The sequence below is a fragment of the Vanellus vanellus genome (assembly GCF_965231255.1).
Source record: "Vanellus vanellus genome assembly, chromosome: 2".
NCBI lineage: Eukaryota > Metazoa > Chordata > Aves > Charadriiformes > Charadriidae > Vanellus > Vanellus vanellus.
The window spans coordinates 163426383-163450992 of record NC_138906.1 but is presented as its reverse complement, the minus strand read 5'-3'; positions in this window follow the sequence as shown (position 1 = coordinate 163450992).

The window sequence follows — 24610 nt, the reverse complement described above, 5'->3', positions numbered from 1 at the left end:
TAGGTGGTGCCTTTTTCATTCACACTGTGAAATCTCACTGTGAAATCATATGATAGTCCCAATCCAAAATATGAAGTTTCCATACCACAAAAGTCAGCACACTGAGCACCCCTGCAGTCAGTCAAAGAAAAAGGACAAAGAATTAAATCAATAAGATTTTACTTACTGGTGGTGATAACACAGACAGCACATAATACAATTTAAAAGTATTATGCTGGGGAGGCCATAGAATCCACTTTATTTTAAGAAACCCTTTTTTTTTATTAACAGCCTAGATGACATAGAAAACAAAAAACTTTCAATCTTTTTCTGTCTTGTACTTTGTAACATGTACTAAATTGAATGTTTTGCATATATTGCTGTGGACAATTAATAGAGAAAGTGCTATCAAATGGTACAGTGTAATTTTTTTTTTTTTCTTTGGCAATCTGCATTGTTCAGGTAAGTTTTTCTTACAAACAGCTTTGTGCTGAAGAACATCTTAAAGGATTCTGTAGCTCAGGATAGCAAACTCTCTTCAGGCTTGTATTACTGAAGTAGCAGAAGGCCATTTATTTACCGTTATTATGTTGTGGGAAGCATAGCACAGGTGACAATGACACTGATAGGTATGTTTGAAGGTAGGTACCTGAGCTGCTTGTGGAAATTAAAAAAAAATAAAATATCTATCTGGAGTAATAATGCAGGAAACTCAAACTTTGAAAATCTCCATTTTATTCTATTTTGAATTTAGTTGTGCAACCAGTTTGGAACAACCTGGGAAATTAAAGGAGGAGTTAGGAAAAGACCTGAGTCACTGAAAAGAAGAGATAGAAGTCACTTCAAGAACTTAATACAGTCCCTTCCTCTCACCTGGGCCAGCCACGCCTTCATCATCTCTGATTTGCTAACCTAAACTGATCTCAAAGACTGCTTACTGTGAAGTTTCCTCTACCAAAGAAATATTCATACACTGCAGTCCCAAAAGTCTCTTTCAAGTTTGTGGTTTGGGGTTCTTGTTTTTTTGTTGTTTTTTTTTTTTTTTTTTTGTTGTTGTTGTTTGTTTGTTTTTTTTGTTTTTTTTTTCAATGGAGACAATTGATCAACATTTGTATTTTACTCATCTTTTTCCTATTGGAGGGTCATCTCCCTCTCCATTTTCTCTTTTCAAAGCCAAAAAAAAAAAAAAAAAGCGACTTTGAGTCATTTCTGCTTTTCTCAGAGTAAGTCTTCCATGTCTTCTATACAGTATTCCCATTTTTACATACCAGTTTGAAATGGTATCTCATTACTGAATAATGGTTATACATCACGGATTGAATGATGGACTTCACTCATACGAGAGAAGCAGAAATATATTTATTGATACCAAACAATTTAACAAAGTTTGATATTAAAAGCAACAGTTTAACAATGTTTGATGGCAAAGCACACTTGGTTATTTACTGGAGAGAGGAGAAGATCAGACAGACCCTCCCATTGATACATGAGGTTCAGAAAGGACCCCCTTGTTTTCTAAACTTCTCTTCAGAGAGGATTCTAGGTGCAGCTGGATCCAGTCCTAGTCCCAGACTTGGTGAATGGTTTATCTCTAAAAGATTATATAGGCACAATCAATCTTTTGTATCACTTAGTTAAGATTTCAAAGTTTAGCATGCTGTAACACACTTCCTGAGTATCTGTTGTGGCAAGGAATCTCTCACTTTTCAAGAGTAACCGTGAGAGATGTCCCAACTCAAGGGCAGATCCTGGCATGCAGCACACTGGCACACACCCTGCTGTTGTTTAGGATGGCTCACTAAGGCCCTGGGCTGTCCACTATTTACAGAGTAAGATGATTGACCTGTAGTGATATTTGCATATCAGCAAGACATCTAGGTCCCTCTTCCAGACGGTGTTTGGCTACCATGTTGCCATCTGTCCTCCAAAGTCCAGGCACAGCCATCACCACCCCCACTGTTGGGCAGGGGTGTGTGTTGGGGGCAGCACATCGGCACATCATATTTTGAACCATTATTAGCCTCATGAAAAATCACCTGAAATTCTGGCAATGCAACACGAGGAGAAATTGCTGCCAAGTGCATGTGATGTGACAGATCCTTAATTGTTGCATTAGTCATCAGGTGATACCTGTGGGAAAATGTTGGCTCTTGTAGTGAGCAGCTTGGGCTGACAGGACTGTGTCTGCATGATGCAGCAGTCAGCCTATTATTTCTGTGTCGGCAGGAGCTTTTACCTTTCTGTCTGATTTAATGCAAGTGACCTGTAATGTAACAAACCTACTTAGCTGTGAGACTGAGTTAGAATCATAGAATGGTTTAGGTTGGAAGGGACCTTGAAGATCATCGAGTTTCAACCTCCCTGCCATAGGCAGGGAAACTTCCCACTAGACCAGGTTGCCCAAGGCCACATCCAGCCTGGCCTTGAACACCTCCAGGGATGGGGCCTCAACAACCTCTCTGGGCAACCTGTTCCAGTGCCTCACCACCCTCAAAGTGAAAAATTTCTTCCTAATGTTTAATCTAAACCTGCCCTCTTCCAGTTTAAAGCCATTCCCTCTTGTCCTATCGCTACATGCCCGAGTAAAAAGTCCTTCCCCAGCTCTCCTGTAGGCCCCATTTAGGTACTGGAAGGCTGCAATAAGATCTCCCCGGAGCCTTCTCTTCTCCATGCTGAACGGCCCCAACTCTTTCAGCCTCTCCTCATAGGAGAGGTGCTCCAGCCCTTGGATCATCTTCGTGGCCCTCTCCAACAGGTCCCTGTCCTTTTTATGTTGGAGCCTTCAGAGCTGGACATCGTACTCCAGGTGGGGTCTCATGAGAGTGGAGTAGAGGGGCAGAATCCCCTCCCTTGACCTGCTGGCCACACTTCTGATGCAGCCCAGGATATGGTTGGCCGCCTAGGCTGCGATCGCACACTGCTGGCTCATGTTGAGCTTCTTGTCAATCAGCACACCCAGGTCCTTCTCCTCAAGGCTGCTCTCCAGCCCTTCCCCGCCGAGCCTGCATTTGTGCTTGGGATTGCCCCGACCCAGATGTAGGACCTTGCCCTTGGCCTTGTTGAACTGCATGAGGTTGGCTTGGGCCCACCTCTGCAGCCTGTCCAGGTCCCTCTGGATGGCATCCCTCCCTCCAGCATGTCTACCTCGCCAAACAGCTTGGTATCATTGGTAAACTTGTTGAGGGTGCTCTCAACCCCACTTTCCATGTCGCCGACAAAGATGTTGAACAGTACAGGTCCCAGTACTGATCCCTGAGGAACGCCACTCATCACTGGTCTCCACTTGGACATCGAGCCGTTGACTGCAACTCTTTGAGTGCGACCGTCCAGCCAGTTCTTTATCCACCAAGTGGTCCATTTGTCAAATCCATGTCTCTTCAATTTAGAGACCAGGATATCATGTGGGAGTTGCTGTAACTGTCATCATTTAGGCCGTATTGTCCAGTGCTTCAGGTAAGACACTAGACTGACAGACTTATGATCTAATCCCTTGTTACCAGGATCTGCAATACTTCTGCTCACTGAATACACACTTGTGGCTAATGAGTATGATGTTCCTTAAAGTGTATCAGTCTACTTTCTATCTTATTACCAGGGTAACTGAAAATTGAAAACCCTATCCTACATTCTTGTGTAATAATTAAAGACAGACAATGATTTTTTTAATGTCACTTTTCTAATCCGACTAGAATATTTCCAAGTGGTCAGGTTTGCAGACAACACCAAGTCAGGCAAGAATGTTGATCTGCTTGAGGGGAGGATGGCTCTACAGAGGAATCTGGACAGGCTGGACCGATGGGCCAAGGCCAATGGTTTAAGATTCAACAAGGCCAAGTGCCAGGTCCTGCACTTGGGTCACAACAACCCCATGCAGTGCTACAGGCCTGGGGAAGAGTGGCTGGAAAGCTGCCTGGCAGAAAAGGACCTGGGGGTATTGGTCGACATCTGGCTGAGTATGAGCCAGCAGTATGCCCAGGTGGCCAAGAAGGCCAACAGCATCCTAGCCTGTATCAGAAATAGCATGGTGAGCTGGTCTGGGGAAGTGTTGTCTTCCTTTGATCTCAGATGGTGAGGCTGCACCTCGAGTACTGTCTTCAGGTTTGGGCTCCTCACTACAAGAAAGGCATTGAGGTGCTGGAGTGTGTCCAAAGAAGGGCAACAAAGCTGGTGAAGGATCTAGAGAACAAGTCTTACAAGGAGCAGCTGAGGGAACTGGGGTTGTTTAGCCTGGAGAAAAGGAGGCTTATTGCTCTCTACAACTACCTGAAAGGAGGTTGTAGAGAGGTGGGGGTCGGCCTCTTCTCCCAAGCAACAAGTGATAGGAAAACAGGAAATGGCCTCAAGTTGTGCCAGGGGAAGTTTAGATTGGATATTAGGAAATTTTTTTTTCACTGAAAGGGTTATCAAGCATTGGAACAGGCTGCTCAGGGAAGTGGTTGAATCGCCATCCCTGGAGGTATTTAAAAATTTGTAGATGTGCTGAGGGACATGGTTTAGTCGTGGTTTTGGCAGTGTTAGGTTGATGGTTGGACTTGATGATCTTAAAGGTCACTTCCAACCTAGACAATTCTATGATTCTATGATTCTGCAAGCTTACTGAAGTATTTGTTTTCTGATATGTCATGAGATATGCAGGTATACACTTTCCCATAATATGGTAGTTGTCATCTAAGCATTGCAAAACATCCTTGGTGAAAGTTTTCATTAATTCAGCCTCACTTTATCTTGGAGCAATTATTTCCTTTCTGAAACCTAAAGAAGTGACTATGTATAGCTAAAGTGGCAAGGATGCAAGAAGACTGGTTATAAGAGCCAGGAACACATCCTCAGTAAAGATGAATTTTAGTTCTTTTTTGATTGATTCAGGTCAGTAGATCTTGCAAGAAAGTCCAAGATATTCAATTATGTTGTTGTTGCACATCTGTACACAGGGAACACTGGAGCCAACACAGGAGACTTTCATAAAATCTTGGATATTATCGGAATAAAATCATGTTGATACTGCTTGTATTTGTATCTCAGAGAAGCTTTGTTTTCTGTGTAACTGAACTCAGCTGTGTAGGATGATTCAAGCAATTCACTCTGATTATGTCATATTCAGGGCTTTTTTCTTTGTTTTCAGGGAACAGCTAAGCCAGCTTCAAGAAATAATGCTAACATGTACTAGTAGTGTTGGACACTACACATGGTCGTACATTCCTGGCATGGACTGTCTCAGGAATTTCAGACATTGCTACTGACCAGTAAAGATCTATAATAGATTTCACAGCATATCACAGGGGAACCATGATGATTCATGATGTAAGATCTGATACACAATTGTTCTTAAAAGCCAAGTTGATTAAATTCTGGTTTCAGTTCATAACACGGCAGCTGGGCATAACCATTAATAGAGGAAAGTAGCATGAAGGCCTGAGGAGGCATGAAGCTTTGCAAGGCTCTGGATAGGACACGCGCAGCTCATTTTCACATTAAGAATGTTGTTTTCATAAGCTCTTAGTAAGAGTAAGGCCAAGTGAAATAGGAATAATTTTAATCATTACCTTTGACCACAGATTGGGACAGGAAGAAAAGGGGAATTATGTTCTTGAAGAAGGGCTGTGCTAAGCATTGTAGCCTTCTGATTCTCTGCCTTGTAAAGCATTGTTGGGTTTTTGCAAGGAGCAGTTAATTCTGCATACTTATCGGAACCAGAAAGGTGGGGAAGTGAAAAGCAGCACAAAGATATTCTTTGCTGTATTTGTGTGGTATTGCATCTCTGCCAACAGAGAGGATTTATAAGCTATGACACCGTTCACAGCAAACACAGCTAGGCTGCTTCTAAGTCAGCCATGTAAAATCATAAACACTGTGCAGAGTCATATGGACTTTCCCAGGTTTTCTACCTCTGCATTGTGCTCCTTTCCTCCATAAGAATGTGTTCACATGCAGAAATAAATTATTTTTAATAGTATCATCCTGTTGTTCAGTGACTAAGATTATTCAGGTCCTCTCTGAGCATCTTCATTCCTCAGGAGATGCTCCAAATTTGCAACATCTGCTGCCTCAGCTGGTCTTCCAGTTCTCGTGTTACATTTCTAGACTGTCCAGAGCTCTTTGCTGTCATCTTCGGCCAACCATGGTACATCCCATGCAATCTTCTGTCCACATTGTTGATAAAATTAATAAATTATGGAAGGAGGAGTGGAAAAAAGTCAGAGAGGTCACAAAAGACAGACAACCCATTAACTGGAGTTGCGCAACACTGACACTGTAATGTAACAAAGTTAATAAGGTATAAAACCTGACTACTTATTTTATAAGCAAACTCTTCCTGGTAATTAAACCAATAGAGCAGAGACAGTCAATTATGATGATCTGTGGCCATGTATACACGGGTACTGGGCATGCCAGTCAGCTGTACGCAGCTGCAGAAAGCATTTCTGAATGAGGGATCTGATGCTCTTTAACAACAAGCTTCTGTTTACCACAGCCAAACTAGCTAGCAAATCCCGGCAAGCAGGAAAATCCTTTATATATACTCAGGTCCACTGCAGTAGAAGGCAGTCTCTTACACACTGATTTGAAAAGTAAGAAATCCCAAAAAGGAAGAAAGGTGAACTATTCTAAAAGTACTGACTCTGCTGTACTTGTTACACCCTTTTGTCATAGACATAAGCAAGTACTCGGGATGAAGTATACACTCATTGAGAATAAGGAGAAGGGCTGCCTAAAATTTTCTCCAGTGTGAATGACAGCCTAAACTTTGCTAATATTTGCTTCAGCACTAATGGGAATGGGGAAACTTTCTTGCAAGAAGACCCAAGATTATGATTATGTCGCTATATTAGGTCAAGGAAATGAATTTGGAAATGCCAAGACTTGTTTATTATACCTGTTATAAATCCCTTGGTATCAATTGAGTTCACCTGGGATGAATGTCAGTCATAAAACCAAAGCTATTAGAGATGTCTTTGTCATACTGACAAAGTAAGGTTGTTCAGCCTCAAAAACACGCTCATAGTTAGAAATCATCTCTTTGTTAATATTCAATGCTTTGATAGAGGGATGTGTTCGGAAAGCTGTTCTAACTGTGAATTTAAGGAATGAATTTGTAGTTTCCCTTTTAAGTGTTAATAATGAAAAGAGATTAATTTCCACAGAATTTTGAGTGTACACTGCATAAGGAGATTAAGTTGCAATCTATAAACCATTTAGTTAGGTTTAACAGGTCATGAAGTAGTAGCATGTTATGTATAAGCCATGTTAGTTATCCTGTTCTTGTGTTTAAGTTGGAGCGCAGCCTACGCTCCCTGAAGTCCCAAGAAAGAAGCAGATAGGTTCAGCTGGCAGTAACAAAACAGAACAATGGCTTTCCAATGTAAGTATTTATATGGTGTTTTGTTTTTTTTTTTTAAATTTATTCTTAAGCAGTCTGAATTAGTATCACTCCTGTATTATTCATTAACTCTTATTGAAGTGCAAAACAATAATTGACATCGTGTTTTTAACCATAAAGCATAGCTCAGAAGATGACTACTTAAAAAATATATACCGTTAAGATACCTTGTCAGTTACATTGCCATAAAGAAGGAAGAAGTCTGTGCATTCAAAAGAAAGAAGTAGTGGATTGTTTTGTTTTGTTTATCTTTTTAACCACATGCATAATTGAATTGTGGTAGCTATGTCCACAAGACACTATATTACTTAAGAAAGGGCTTAGACAAATTCATGGAGGACTCATTCATTAGAAGCTGTTCAACATATTTGGTGCAGGAATTTCCTAAATTTCTGGCTGATAATAAGCAGGATGGCAGCCAGGGGTGGCAGTTGTTCTGTGTTTCCCCATGTCCTCTACTCTTTCCTTAACCAGCCACTATCAGCCTCTTTTAGAGAGGGAGGGTCTTGGTCACATTTCTGGCATGGACAAACACAACTGATCTTATGTTTGGATTAACTAGACTTCAATCGCAAGTATCTGAATCATTTACATGTATAAAATATTACATTTAAATTCTTCTTCTGGATCAAATGAAACACACTTTTCACACAGATCCAAGAATTTATAGTTACTGCAATTAAAATTGAGGCAATAAAATCAAAGCACAACAGTTATTACAGCCCAGTTATGATGATACTAACACTTTTAGTTAATGACACAGTTAAGACCGATAAACAAAAACCTTCTAGGATCTATACATTCTTCTGTGGTGTGATGCTCAACTGTTCAATGTTCATTTGTCTCTGAAAGTCATCAGCTTCAGTGTTCCTCTAGAAGGATATTCTCTTTCATTCTTGCAGTGACTCACCCAGTACTCACTGGTTTCCAGTGCCGCAGTATACTTGTTTTTCTGTTACTATATCTGAAACTTCTTTTACTTCATTCACATTTGTTTATTTATTTGTTGGCTTATACCTTTAGTCACCAGTATCTCGCCACTGTGATTTCTGCGTAGAGTCCTAGTACTTTTGTTGTCTTGTACCTGCCCTCACCTAAACCCTACATTTTTATTCTAGGATTATAAGATAGTTCACCCTGCTTGGAGTACTTGCTTTACTGCTTATCCATGAATGATAGGCAATACACCATACAACTCCACAAAGCTAAACTAAAGCTTAAACAAATTTAGATGATACTTAACTTGATGGCCAGATAAGCCATCTTTTTTTAGGTAGAAATTTTTCACTTTGAGGGTGGTAAGGCACTGGAACAGGTTTCCCAGAGAAGTTGTGGAAACTCCGTCCCTAGAGATGTTCAAGGCCAGGCTGGATAGGGCTTTGAGCCACTGGTCTAGTGGGAGGTGTCCCTGCCTATGGCAGAAGGGTTGGAACTCGATGATCTTCACGGTCCTTTCCAACCTAAACCATTCTATGATTGTTGTCACAAGAGAAAGAAGCTAAAATCAGCACAAGCCGTGAAATTGCAAGATCAGGTCAATACAAAGCCTGTGCAAGTGCAACAGTATATAGTAATCATAACAAAAAAAAAAAAAAAAAAAAAAGGCAGGCTTCTTACACCTAATTGCACTCTTTGCCTGGATGTTAAAGAGAATTAAAAAGTGACAGAGGTAGTAAAAATTCAGTGAACTTAGACAAGAAGTGAACAAGTTGGTTTTCTCTATTTCAATTTTCTCCCCCGTAAGTCTAAAGAGACTTTGTTTGGATCAATATAGATATCTTGCTTGTGCAGTTGAACTGCTTATGCTGTTCAAAAATGCATGCCTTTAGAATTGTTTTCATTGTTTTCCAATGAAGCATATTTAAATGGCAGCATAGTTTCTCCTATTATTTACATGACATAAATCAGAAGCTGTTCTACTATGTCAAGGAAAAAATGCTGTGAGCAAGTCCTGAAGAATGTGGCCACATCATTTAAAATTAATATGTTCAGTGCATGCTCTATTTGTATTCCCTGCTTTCTGTTCACTAAACATTTCTTTGTTCTTTAGGATATGAGCCATATCTCTCAAGGGTAATGCTTTATTCTCTAAAACAGTAAACATATTGACCACTGCTAAAAATCTTGTAAGACAATTTGCACTACATTAACAGGCCATGAATCTCCCTTTCTAAGAATCCATATTACAAAACAGAAGTTTAAGCAAAAACATGGCATTATATTGATTTCTTGGGAACTAATATACACAAATGTGTGTTTACACACAAAGATACATGTACGCATGCAAACGCATACACAGAGTTGCATAAACAGCATGTATTGCACAAAACAGATCAATGGTTTCTTTCCTGAGCTATCTTTCTCTTAGATTTGGTACAAATTCTATCTGTATGAAATATTGATTCTTAATCAATTCAAAAAGAATATGGGCTTCAGATTACTGTTACAGTTCACAGCTATTTTTTTTTTCTTCTCAGACTGTATGATAAGGCAGGCTTTCTATCTACAGTCACCAGTGCATATATATTATATGTACGAACATACACACCATTATACAGTGGCAGAATATTTTCCTGAGAACGGATAAACAAGTTTCCCTAATCAATTTTAGCCAGTAGCATCCACTAAGACATATGTGTGCTGTGACATATAAATAACATCCATGTCTCCTTTGGCTTCTGGGACACAGTGGGAAGAATCTGTCTACTATTATTAGACTTAATTCTAACTGTTCTCCATGAGAAGTGGTTTTCTTTGTTACAGAAGCAAAGATTCTGCCTTTGAAAGCAATGTCTTCTTTCTTTCTTTTTTCTTTTTTTTTTCCCCAACCATCTGGTTCAGCATTATGGAAATTATCAAGACTGTAACAAGGGAGCACCACTATTGAAATCTGTAGGTATTCTACCTTGTTTGACTTTGGTTGATTAAGTTTTATACTTTCATGAGGACATGTGACAACTGTGATGCTGTAAGCTAATTTTTTTTTTTTTTTTCTCCTCAGTTGATTGTCAGCTTTGGTTCTTCCACATTTTCCTGATGTTTTTAATGGTTTAATGACATTTTCTTTCCTTCAGAGGATGCTACATTGCCAGTTGCTAACTGGACTCTCAAACTATCTTACAAGAATTTTCATAGGATTCATTTGTTCTAGCAGCAAGTTTAGTACATAGCCACTCAGAAAAAGCTGATACTGGTATTCATCAATAACACACTGGGGTAAAAGTAATCAAGAGAGATGATTTAAAAAGACTGGTTATTGTACAATATTACCAGAATTTTGGACCTGTACTAAGACAGAGGTCTTCTTAGCACCTTTAGTGTCTGTCCATCATAAGCCTTGAGCTGTGTGATCAACAACAAGAAACAGCTGATTTGAGGACAATTAATATTTTATTTTTGCAAATAGAAAAAAATCTTTATTATTTTGAAGAGACTGTCCACTGTGGTCAATATTGGAATGCACTGTGCACAAGTTTTTGTTTTAGAGAATTTGAGCAAATTTTCTCTCTCTCCTCTCCTGCCTCTCTGAAAAAAAAACAAAACAAAACAAAACCAAAACAAAAAACAAACAAACAAACAAACAAACAAACAAAAAACAAAAATCCAACCCCAAAACCACCTACTTTGAGAAAAAAAATGTGGAAGACAAAGCATTTGGAATGTGTGAAGCTGGAGGATTTTAGTAAATTATTTACTCTGCAGGAGAGATTGCTTAAAATTTCTCTTTTATTATGACCTTCTGTTGATCTGAGAGGTGCCTCAAATGAAATTAAAAGTCTAAGATTATTTAAATGTTCAAATTTTTTTCTTTCTGTGCTATTCCTCAGGTAAGTAGCTGTGCATGAAACCTGGGAAAAAGTGACGATGTGACTTGCTAATATTTTATGTAATCAAATGTACTCTCAAAACAGGCCCTTATATAGAAGGAATTGCATTATTTCCTTTAAAAAACAAACAAACAAAACAAAACAAAACTGAAAAAGAAACAATTCTTTAGGTGCTATTAAATATGAAGTATATTTTCCTTCATCCTCACAAATTTTATAAAATAATGTACTTTTCTGCCAAACTCTTCACAGCTTTTGCTAGGTGTCTGAGAAACCCACTAGTTCCTTCCCTAGTACTCTGGTTTGCATCTGACATTTTAAAAGGTAAATGATACTTGAAGCAGAATAATTCAGCTATCACATTGAATTTCTGGTTCATCTAATCTTTCCGTTATACCACACAAGGGCAAGAGGTGAGAGCAGGGTTCCAAACCTCTTCTTCACCAAAATACAATGCCAACTCCTGACCTCTGCTTTCAGTTTTCTTATTCTACTGTTCCTGCTAGTCCTGCTAGTAGTAATTAAATGAAAGGAGTTAATTTGTATTGCAAATTTTTTGGCTGTTCATTATACTTCTCTTAGAGGTAATGAAATCTGGATCTGGTACATAATTAAAGATAAGCTTTCTTTACCAAAGCCTTTGATTTTTAAATCTGGAAGCCAGGCTCCTAAAACCTTTTGGCACCCTTGAAAATATCACCTGTGCGTTATCTAATAACAGACAAAAGTGCAAAAGCTTATTCCTTAACTAAAAGTCTGAACTCTAAACAGTTCATTTCAATATTTTTTCAGGTTTTTCGTACCAGATAATCTCTACGATCACTGCAAAAGACAGATATACATTAATTTTTTAGGCAGAGTAACTGAGGGCTTTTCTCCATGAATATCAGTAAGTAAAAACATAAATTTACTGTGCTTCAGCAGCTGCAGACCAAATTTCCATGGATTTCCACTGATGTTTTAGCCAATGGTACCCTGTATGGGATGGTGTCCTTGCTTTTAAAGTTCTCAGGAATGAATGAACTTGTCTCTTCCATACAATCGCAGACCATCTCTACTCTTTCCCTTAAACTTATTGGCTCAAGGAGCTGCCTGAGCTCTCCTGATAGTCAACTCCATGCTTTCACATTTGCCTAATCCACTAGCTTGAATTGAGGCTTCCTAGATTCCCAGGCAGGAAATCTTTCTAGGATGACTTGGAAGCTGATATTTTTCACTTCTCATCACCAGAAAGAAAAAAAAAAAAAAACAACACATAACCCTACCTGGAAGAAAATACCAAGGAAGTGTCCTCAGGATCATCCACATAAAGACAAGGACATGTTGCAATACAATCTAAAATTGTATGATCTTCTCCAGTCTGGTTTCACCCTAAACTACAAGACTGGAGCAACTGCATGTCAGTCTTGTGGATGATCAGCAATTTGAGTCTTAAAACCATATATAGATGTCTTGAATGTCAGTAGCTGGGCTTAAGCAAGAGAAAAACATTCCTGCAGGCCTACACAAAATCAGCATCAGCTGCTCCTGTGCCATTTCCAGTACAGCAGAAGTAGGCAACTACAGTTCCAATTTTAAATCAAATTAAGTAGCTGCTTTTTACAATCACAATAAAATTCTCTCCAAGTATTTCAGGTATCCGAGTAACACTCACAATTATACCAACAGAAAGCGATAATGAGAATGAGTTAGGCTTGTATCTCTTGCAATCATCTTCAGAATGGATTCCATTTAATGCCATTTTCTATTCTCATTACAATCTTTGTCAGGCAAAGGCATCAGAATTTTAATGGCCAGTACAGTCTGTTTAAAAACTATAAACTCTTAATGGACTTACAAACAGAGACTTTAACCTTTTAAATATTCTGGACTCATCTCACTTACCTCTCCTTACAGAGTTCTGGAGATACAAATAGGAGAGAATGGAGATGGCAAAAGCAGAATGCCAGGCACGTTAAAGGGAAAACTAGGGTAACTGAAATGAAGATCATGTAGTCAGAATCTGGAAGTCACAGCCCTTGAGGTCCATGTGACCTTGGATAAACTTACACTGATATTTTCAAAAATCAGTGAACTCCCCAAATCCACAGTAGGCAGTTGGCAAAGTGACCTGGCATTCCGAGGTGCTAATTTTTTTGTCACCTCTCTGATATATGCGTGGATTGCTTATCCAAAGAAGGCAATGGACCTCTCCTGGCTTGTGCTGAGTTTATGTCCAACATCAACAAAGAAAAGCCAAGGACCTGGGAAATTGGATCTGTATCACCGCTGACACAAGGTGAACCAGAACACACTGTGCCTTTGAATGGCTGTCTTTTCCTTCAAAATGTCTTCTCAATGAATCCTAGCATGTTTATTTAGAACAGAGATATCCACAGGAAATAAAGAAATCCCAAAATAACAATTTACAACTAATTTAGGGATTTATCACTGGGAAAATAAATATTTGTGTAATGATGCATAGATTTCAGAGACCATGATTTAGGGCAGCTCAGACTAGCATGCCTATAAATTTCAGTGCAGGACCGTGTGGAGATTAGCTTGTGGCAGCATATTAATTGCAGTTGTGCAGTTCTGTATCCAAGCTAACCCACTTCCTTGTTGAATAAATTCTCTAGAGACAGGACGCATTTGAACAAGTGTGTGTGTCTTCACCTGATATAGCCATGGAGATAAATTGATACTTCTCAGTGAAATGATTTGAAGATGGGCATCTAAAACTGCTTAGATAAACTGTTTGCTAACTGTTTGCTTTCTGTTGATAGATGCTTTTTATTGACTGTAGGGTGAAAAGATAAATATCTACATGCTATATATTTAAAAGCATGCATTGAAGTCCATTCATGGTGCTACAGAACCAGCTTAGATGGTTTGACCTTCCTTCAATGCTCTGCCTAATGCACACCAAGGGGCTGTTGATCTTTGCTGCAAGGGCACATTGCTGGCTCATGCACAACCTTGTGTCCACTAAGACCACCAGCTCCTTCTCTGCAGTCCTGGTCCCCAGCCTGTACTGGTACCTGGGGTTATTCCTCCTTTGGTGCAGGACTGCGCTTTTCCCTTTCTTGAACTTTCCAAGGGTTCTGTCAGCGCATTTCTCCTGCCTGACAAGGTCCTTCTGAATGGCAGCACAACCATCTGGTGAACAAACCACTCCTCCCGGTTTGTGTTGTCAGCAATCCAGTCTTGCCTTCTGTTAAGAAGCCTCGTAGCTTTGGGAGCATCAATTAAACCTAGTGATTCTAAAAAATATCAGGTTTCCCACCAAAAGCCAGCAAGCGTTAGAGTCTTGAAACAAAATCTTTAAGTTGGCTACAGCTGAAGAATCTAGAGTTTTCAGTAATTTTTAAAAATTTCAAGCCAGCTTCCAGAGGACAAATGCTTTATTGTTCTGACATTTCACCAAATAAGTCAGAGATATTTTGAGCAAAACATGTTGATCACAGCAGTCAGTTGTTTTTGGAAAAGGCCTGTCACCTGGAAAAAAACACCAACTGCATTAATCTTTTTTTTCACTCTTTCATCTATAAATGTCAGACGGATGAAAAAAATAACCACAGCTCTAAAAGTCTCCTCTTATTCTGGGCAAATTGTTTCTTCATTTTTCTTGAATCTAGGGTTGTAGTGTTGCCAATGCAAAAGCTAAAGTAAGAGTGTCTGAGCCTATTTCCTGCAAGTATTCAAAGAAGTTATTATTTATTATTATATATTATAATGTACATATATTATTAACATGCATTTATTTACTCATTCAGGTATGGCTTGCATGATCTAGCATAGTCTAAGATTAAAAGTTAGCAGATCACCCTTATTCAGCAATGTGTTTAAGAATGTATTTATTTAAAGAAGAAAATACAAATCACCCAAACAAGCATTTCAAATGAAACATGCTGCATTGTGTTTGCATGGCAAGGTTTTGATAGCTGGGGGGCTACAGCAGTGGCTTCTCTGAGAAGATGCCAGGAGCTTCCCCCATGTCTGATAGAGCCGATGCCAGCCAGCTCCAAGATGGACCTGCTGCTGGCCAAGACCGAGCCCATCAGCAGTGGTGGTGTTGCCTCTGTAATAGCATATTTAAGAAGGGGAAAAGAAACCCTGCTGTGCAACAGCAGCTGGAAGAGAGGAGTAAGACTATGTGAGAGAAACTCTGCAGACACCAAGGTCAGTAAAGAAGGAGGGGGAGGAGGTGCTCCAGGTGCCAGAGCAGAGATTCCTCTGCAGCCCATGGTGAAGACCATGGTGCGGCAGGTTGTCCCCCTGCAGCCCATGGAGGCTGAGTGGAGCAGATACCCACCTGCAGACTGTGGAAGACCCGATGCCAGACCAGGTTGATGCGCCCAAAGGAGGTTGTGACCCCATGGGAAGCTCATACTGGAACAGGCTCCTGGTGGGACCTGCGAACCCATGGAGAGAGGAGCCCGTGCCAGAGCAGGTTTGCTGGCAGGACCTGTGACCCTGCAGGGCACCCACGCTGGAACAGTCTGTTCCTGAAGGACTGCAGCCTGTGGGAAGGACCCACCCAGTTCCTGAAGGACTGTCTCCCATGGGAGGGACTCCATGCTGGAGCAGGGGAAGAGACCGAGGAGGAACGAGCAGCAGAGACAATGTGTGATGAACTGAGTGAAGTTGAGCCCGGGAAGAAGGGAGAGGTGGTGGGAAGGTATTTTTAAGATTTAGTTTTATTTCTCATTATCCTACTCCTGTTTGATTGGTAATAAATTAAATTAATTTCCCCAAGTGAAGTCTGTTTCGCCTGTGACAGTAATTGGTGAGTGATCTCTCCCTGTCCTTGTCTCAACACATGAGCCTTTCGTTATATTTTCTCTCCCCCTGTGCAGTTGAGGAGGAGGTATGGTCAAGCAGCTGGGTGGGCACTTGGCATCCAGCCAGGGTCAACCTACCACACACGCATACATATGTTTTATGAGTAGAACTCAACTTAGCCATTTTATTTAGCGCTCTTTCGAGCTCGAGTCAGAAAGTTTGTCTATATATATTACTGAGAACTCAAACTATCTTCTAAGTGGCAAGTGTTGAGTGTGCTTCCACTGATTTCAAGAACAGTAAGTGTGAATCAAAAATCTGTTGCAATGGAAACAGAGAACTCTTTGTCGTGTTATTTCTTCATTTCTCATTAAGTTTGAACACTTGTTCTTACTCTTAATTTTCAGACAAAAATACAGATATTTGTTTTCACTGTTTGGAAGATATCCTCCCTTCTTTTGGGTACAGTTTTCATTTGCTACTCATTTAGGTCTACTGACATCAACAAATCCTGGTTTACATTGCATATAACTGCCAAATTCTGTTTATTAGTTATTACATCTCAGTAATACATTCTATGCTCAGTTAATGAAAACAGCTTGTTTAGTCTGATCTTAACAGACTCCACTATTCTTGAAAGGTAATACTGCTTCTTAGATTTTTTTTAATGGCTGATAATACATTTAGTTTCAGCTTAAGACAATGTGTATGAACTCTATTAGTATTCAGTCGGGCACTAAAAGCATATTGTGTAGAACTTAGCACTGCTGGTAAGAGGCCAAGGCAGAAAAAAAAAAATAAAAATCATTTGTTAAAAGGTTTCCAGAAATTTAATTAAAAAGGAGAGAAATTACAGTCCACATTTTCCTTTTTTTTTTTTTAATTAATTAATTAAAACTGAGGGTCACCTTCCCAACTAATCAGTTTGCAAATAAAGTTTTTAACTCATTTCAGCGATTGTTTCATGTAAGCTTGAAGAGATTTTAATTAAAAAATAAACTTTCTTCTAACTTTGAAGAAGAAATATCTGAATAGAGACTATGAACTATCAGTAAAGCAAAAAGCCATTTGCAATCCCATTCTGCTGGCCTTCAAGTACAATCCACAAAAACACCAGCGTGGAAAGAGCTACGAAATTTTAGTTATAATTAAGTTTTCCTTATATTAATGGGGTATCTTGTGTGCATAGCCAGTGTACTTACATCATTAATCCCTACGGTGGCATAGGAACTCCTTAGTTTGTCTTCACAGAATGGTCAGGGTTGGAAGGGACCTCTGGAGATCATCCAGTTCAACCCTCCTGCCAGAGCAGGGTCACCTACAGCAGTTGCACAGGATGGCATCCAGGCGGGTTTGGAATGTCTCCAGAGATGGTGACTCCACCACCTCTCTGGGCAGCCTGTTCCAGTGCTCTGCCACCCTCAAAGAAAGAAGTTCCTCCTCATGCTAAGATGGAACTTCCTGTGTTCAAGTTTGTGCCCATTACCTCTTGTCCTATCACTGGGCACCACTGAAAAAAGACTGTTCCCATCCCCCAGCACCTTCCCTTTAAGGATTTATAAGTATTGATAAGATCCCCCCTCAGTTGTCTTTTCTCTAGACTAAAAAGACCCAAGTCCCTCAGCTTTTCCTCATAAGAAAGATGCTCTAATCTTGGACCTGTTTAAGACAATGGACCAGTTTAAGACAATAAACTGACCTGAGCCAAGGTGGTTGACTGACCTCCTAACCCTCTTCACAACAAAGTACTTGTTCCAGGAGCTCTCAATATGGCAATTTCAGAAAATCCCAGACTCCCCCAGGGAGCTCAGGCTATCCCTAGACCAATTTTTGTGCTTAAATGTGTTGATTAATATTCCAAGCAGACAAGACGGCACAGATTATTTTGCTTAATTATTGTTGCATATTGTTCAATAACCTTAACTTCTGACAGTTTAGATTTCCAACTAAAATAACTTTTGATGACTTATTTAGAGAGGAAAATGGTCAATGGACACAGCTTATCTTAATGGGCTGTAAACGTCATGTAATGCCGTGAACAAAATGACCAAATGAAAGGTTAGGGTAGACAGCAATATGCTAAGAGCTGTCAACAGCTCAAATCAATATCTGTGAAAGATTGCTTTTGTTGCATATTTTTTTTTGTTATTGGTGGTTTCGTTTAGGGCTTTTTTAGGTATTCATAACCCTTTCTTTTATAGTATCTAGCAGTTGTATCTACTATGTCTCAAGGTAAGAAAATTCTTTTCTCATTATTTAACTGTTGAATTAGGGTAACAGGTGAATTACCAATCCTTAAAAGTATTCAAATATCTTGATAACACAGTATTTAGAGATGCTGAAAAGAAAGGTCCAGTCCTCATATGTGCAATCAATACCTGAGTTTCAGGAGTTGGAACGAAAGACAAAGTCTTACTTGTAGGTAGAGAAGTTAGTGCAAATTTCCATCGATTTCATTAGATCTAGCACCACAACTGTAATATTTCCTTTTGTTGTCTCAGCTTATTTTCATTAACTAGATTACATTTGTTTAAAAATAGAAAGCTGCATACAAATAAGATCTGTTGATTAAATACCAATAACCAGGCATGCAGGTTGGAATTTATATTACCTAACTTGAGCCATCTAAAAGTCAAATCTAAGGTAATCATCTAGGCTCCCTCTATAGTCCACAGAGTCTGAAGGGTGGTTCTTTTTTAAAATTAGTATTCACCTTACATTAAATGACTCCCTTGGGGTACCCATTCCAATCAATTATAGAACAAGTCAAGCTTACGCTGTATGCCTAACTTTAAAATACATTTCTTTGGGACTGACTTCCAGGGCAACTGTTGATTTTAAAAGAATTGCAGTTGCTAATATCAACATCAGCAAAATTCAGCAGTTTAACTGATGAGCAGCTGGTACTAGACTGATGAGCAGGATGATTGCAATTCATCAAAGGACTAATGAAGATCTACGTAAGACACCTCTGGTACTTTCTGGAGGAGAATATGAAAACCAGGAAATCGCTAAATATAGCGCTTCAAAATACACAATACAAAATGAACAGAGTGCTGCAAATGACTTAAAGTTGTGTCCAAGCTCATTCTGTAGGTAAAAGTTGACAATTAAAAGGGACATGACTGATGTATGACAGAACACGATAACCAATAGAAGGACATATGAAATGAGGATTAAATGTTTGTAGAGGTGAATCATAAACTAGACCTTTTGAATTTAAGCTACAAGACAGGTGGACCTTAGAAAACATTTACCAGCCTCCTTTTCAAGGCATTATACTTGCGTCATATTACAATGAATAAAGAAACCACACATGCATTCATGAGGCTGCCTGAGTCTGGAACCAGAGGAGATGAGAAACTGACCCAGGTGGAGCTAGCTATGGCTAGCGAGTTAGCAGATGCTCTCTGAAGCTACAGAAGTTTTTCCTGGTTTGCTGCACACCTGGAGAGCCAAAGCTCCTTGATCCCCTTAATAGTGAAACACAGGGAGACTGGAAGGAGTAGTCAGAACTGTTTTTCTTCTGAAGATAAATCCAATGAAAGGGATCCCTGCTCCCGGCCTGCAGCGCCTCCTGCCCTCCTCCTCCGCCGCCCTCGGGCTCCCTCTGCTGCTGCTCCCTCCTGGGCTTCCTCCTCCTCTGCCTGGGCCGCCTTGGGCCCTGCCGCAAACCTCTTTTCCCCCCGCGGGGCGCCCCCGGCTTGGCTGAGGGGCTCAGCTGTGTCCTGCGGTGGGGCCGTTGGAGCCGGCTGGCACCGGCTGGCACCGGCTGTGTCCGGCCTGGGGCAGCCCCGGCACCTCCGCACAGAGGCCGCCCCGCAGACCCACTGCTGACACCTGGACATGGACACTTGATATACCTATTCTTCAGGTTTCTAATTTAACCATTTGAGGTTTTCCCCCTTTTCTTTCTTTTTTTTTTTTTTTTTTTATTTGAACAGCTTGTCGTAAAGATTCGTTCCTATCAAAATCCACAACAGTAGTAATTTATAATGGACCCACTCTTATGTTATAAAGAACATCACTGTTTTGTTTGTGTTCCTTGGCATTGATGTGCGGAAACAAACTGTAACTCATGGAGAGTTATAAAGCCGGTATGTTTATTACAGCACTGGGTGCAAGGGGGATCTCTCCTCCAAACTTTCACACCGTATCTCAAAGCAAGCATTCATTTATGATACAAAATCATGCATATTCATTAGTATAGGCTGGGTTACTACAACTAGTTCTGGGAATAGGCGTAACTATTGTAATTATTTCCAGGAACTCATTAGCATAAGTCTCCTCCTCTTGCCGCATGCGTACTGCCATCCGTCGGCCAGGGTCTTCTGGAGGAAGGCTCATAGTCTTCTTCACTGTGTACTTTTCACCTTTGGCTCAGAATGCTGAGTTAGCTGAGCCAGTAACCATAAAATCAGTTCCAACCAGACAACAAGTTCCTGTTTCATGCCTATATGTACCCTGTTATCACAGAATCACAGAATTTTCAGAGTTGGAAGGGACCTCTAGAGATCATCTAGTCCAACTCCCCTGCTAGAGCAGGATTGCCTAGAGCACATTACTCAGGACTGCATCCAGGCGGGTCTTGAAAATCTCCAGAGAAGGGGACTCCACAACCTCCCTGGGCGGCCTGTGCCAGTGCTCTGTCACCCTCACCATAAAGAAGTTTTTCCGTGTATTTGAACGGAACTTCCTGTGTTCTAACTTGTGCCCATTACCCCTTGTCCTGTCACTGGGAACCCTTGAAAAGAGCCTGGCTCCATCCTCCTTCAACCCACCCTTTAGATACTTGTACGCCATAATAAGGTCTCCCCTCAGCCTTCTCTTCTCCAGGCTAAAGAGTCCCAGCTCTCTCAGCCTTTCCTCATAAGGCAGATGCTCCAGTCCCTTAATCATCTTAGTTGCCCTTCGCTGGACTCACTCCAGCAGTTCCCTGTCCCTCTTGAACTGGGGAGCCCAAAACTGGACACAGTATTCCAGTTGTGGCCTCACCAGTGCAGAGTAGAGGGGGAGAATGACCTCCCTCGACCTCCTGGCCACACTCTTCCCTATGCAGCCCAGGATTCCATTGGCCTTTTTGGCAACAAGGGCACATTGCTGGGCCATGGATAATTTACTGTCTACCACAACCCCCAGATCCTTCTCCTCAGAGCTACTTCCCAGCAGGTCCGCCCCTAGCCTATACTGGTGCCTAGCATTCTTCCTCCCCAGGTGCAGGACCTTGCACTTGCTTTTGTTGAACCTCATTAGGTTCTTCTCTGCCCAGCTCTCCAGCCTGTGCAGGTCACACTGGATGGCAGCACGGCCCTCTGGGGTGTCAGCCACCCCATCCAGTTTGCTATCATCAGCAAACTTGCTGAGGATACACTCTGTCCCCTCATCCAGGTCATTAATGAATATATTAAACAAAATTGGACTGAGTATTGACCCCTGGGGGACACCACTGGTTACAGGCCTCCAACTAGACTCTGCGCCGCTGATCACAACCCTCTGAGTTCTGTCCCACAGCCAACTCTCAATCCACCTCACTGTCACCTCATCTAGCCCATACTTCCTCAGCTTCCTAATGAGGATGTCATGGGAGACAGTGTCAAAAGCCTTGCTAAAGTCAAGATAGATGACATCTACGACTCTCCCCTCATCCAGCCAAACACTTATAACATCATAGAAAGCTATCAGATTAGTCAAGCACGATCTACCCTTGGTAAATCCATGTTGACCACTTCTAATAACTTCCTGTTCCTCAACGTGTTTGGAGATGACATCCAGAATGAGTCGCTCCATTAGCTTCCCAGGGACAGAGGTGAGACTAACAGGTCTGTAGTTCCCTGGGTCCTCCTTCTTGCCTTTTTTGAAGATCGGAGTGATGTCAGCCTTCCTCCAGTCCTCAGGCACCTCTCCTGTTCTCCATGACCGTCCAAAGACGATGGAGAGTGGTCTAGCAATAACATCCGCCAGCTCTCTCAGCACTCGCGGATGCATGCCATCAGGGCCCATGGACTTGTGAATGTCCAGCTTGGCCAAGTGGTCTCTGACACTGAGGTCCCTCAACTGAGGGAAAATCTTCCTCTCTCCAGACCTTCCCCTTTGCCTTCAGAGTGTGGGATTCATGAGGGACAGCTTTAGCAGTGAAGACCGAAGAAAAGAAGGCATTCAGTAACTCTGCCTTCTCTGTGTCTTCCACCACTAGGGCACCTGTCTCCTTCACCAGTGGGCCTACATTTTCCCTAGTCTTCCTTTTCCTATTGATATACTCAAAGAATTTCTTCTTATTGTCTTTAACTGCAGTGGCCAAGCTGAGTTCTGATTGAGCTTTTGCCCTTCTCATTTTCCCCCTACATAGTTTTGTTATATCTTGATAGTCCTCATAAGTTGCCAACCCCCTTTTCCAGAGAATGTAAACCTTCCTTTTTTTCCTGAGGTCCAGCCAAAGTTCTCTATTTAGCCAGGCTGGTCGTCTTCCCCGTCTGCTCGTTTTTCGAGACAAGGGGATGGCCTTCTCCTGCGCTTTTAAGAGCACCTGCTTGAAGTATGCCCAGCCTTCCTGGGCACTTTTGCTCTTCAAAACTGCCTCCCAAGGGACACTCTCAACCATGCTCCTAAACAGGCTAAAGTCTGCCCTTCGGAAATCCAAGGTGGCAGTTCTGCTGGCTCCCCGCCTTACGTGATCAAGAATTGAAAATTCTGTCATTTCGTGATCACTCTGCCCAAGACGACCTCCAACCTTTACATCCCCCACAAGACCTTCTCTGTTAACAAACAGTAGGTCCAGTAGGGCACTTCCCCTAGTTGGTTCCTTCACCAGCTGTGTTAGGAAGTTGTCTTCCACACACTCCAGGAACCTCCATGACTGTTCCCTCTCTGCTGCATAGTATTTCCAGCAGACGTCTGGGAAGTTGAAGTCCCCCACAAGAATAATGGCAGATGATCGTGAGACCTCTGCCAGCTGCTTATAGAATACTTCATTGGCTTCTACATCCTGATTGGGAGGTCTATAACAAACTCCCATCACGATGTCTGCCTTATTGGCCTTCCGCTTAATTCTTATCCATACACACTCAACACTGTCATCCACACTGTTAAGTTCCAGACATTCAAAACTGCCCTTAACATAGAGGGCCACCCCACCACCTCTCCTTCCTCGCCTATCCTTTTTGAAGAGTTGGTAGCCATCAATTACAGCACTCCACTTGTGTATGTCCTCCCACCACGTTTCTGTGATGGCAACTATATCATAGTTTCCTTGCTGTACAATGGCCTCCAGCTCCTCCTGTTTATTTCCCATGCTGCGTGCATTAGTATAGATGCACTTCAGCTGGGCTAATTGTCCTGCCACTTTCTTGGGGGGACAAGCCCTAATTCGCACCTAATCATACTCAGACACTACTGTAGCTACCAAATTATCACTACCCCTCATGTTTTGCTGTCACACAATTCACCATCCCCCACCATCACCGGGACAGGCTGCAAGACCCTGCTAACACTTTTACCCAGAAGCACTGGTACGCTTCTCCCAGGCACCACTTTTGTAATCCTGGTTTCATCCCCATCCCCCTTCAAACCTAGTTTAAAGCCCTATAGATGAGCCCTGCTAGCTCTTGTCCCAGGATCTTTCTTCCCCTTCGGGTTAGGCTTCCCCCACCTGTTGCCAGCATGCCTGGTTTCCTGTAGATGAGCCCATGATCAAAAAAGCCAAAGTTCTGCCGGATACACCAGTCTCGGAGCCAGGAGTTAATTTCCTGACTCCTCCTACTTATCCCCTCGTCAACCCCTGCAAATGGTGGGATAGAGGAGAACACTCTTTGTGCTCCCGATCCCTTAACCAGCCGTCCCAGGGCCCTAAAGTCATTCTTCATTGCCCTTAGACTTCTGGTACCTACCTCATCACCACCTACCTGAAATATCAGTAGTGGGTTGTAATCTGATGTCTTAACCAGGGAAGGGAGTTTTCTCCTTATGTCCTTAATTCTGGCCCCAGGGAGGCAGCTGACTTCCCTGTGGCATGGGTCCGGTCTACAGATAGGGCCCTCTGTTCCCCTCAGAAGGGAGTCACCTACCGCAATTACCTTCCTTTCTTTCTTGGTTGAGGAAGTCCTGAGGCGGCGGGGTGAGTGCCCAGCACTGGGCGCCTCACTGGATGGATCATCCTTTCCATCCTCAGTTACCTGGTCTTCGATTTCCAAAGCCCCATACCTATTCTGCAAGGGCAATTGGGATGGTGAGGGGGGCTGTGAGGGGTTCCGCTTGCCTCTCTGCGGAGGGATCTGACTCCACTCCCCCTTATCCCTTAAGTTCTCTCCTTCTGCCTGGTGACAGGAGGGAAGGGGATCAACCACTTCCAATGGAGCCTCTTCCTGCTGCCTTTGCCTCAGGGTATGGCTCCACCAGTCTATTTCGTTTTCACAGTCTCTGATAGTTCTTAACCTTTCTACCCCTTCCTTCAGTTCGACCACCTGCCTGAGCAGATCATTTACTTGATCACACCGTATGCAGGCAGTGTCATTGTTATCTGTTAAGGCCTCTTGCAACAAGGTTTTGGTGTACTGCTAAACTATTTGCTGTGCTCACAATATTTAGCTAAGTTTTCCCATATCTGAATAGGCCTTATAAAAATGTTAACATTTACTTCAGCACAGCCCTGCTTACTGAGGGCATTGCC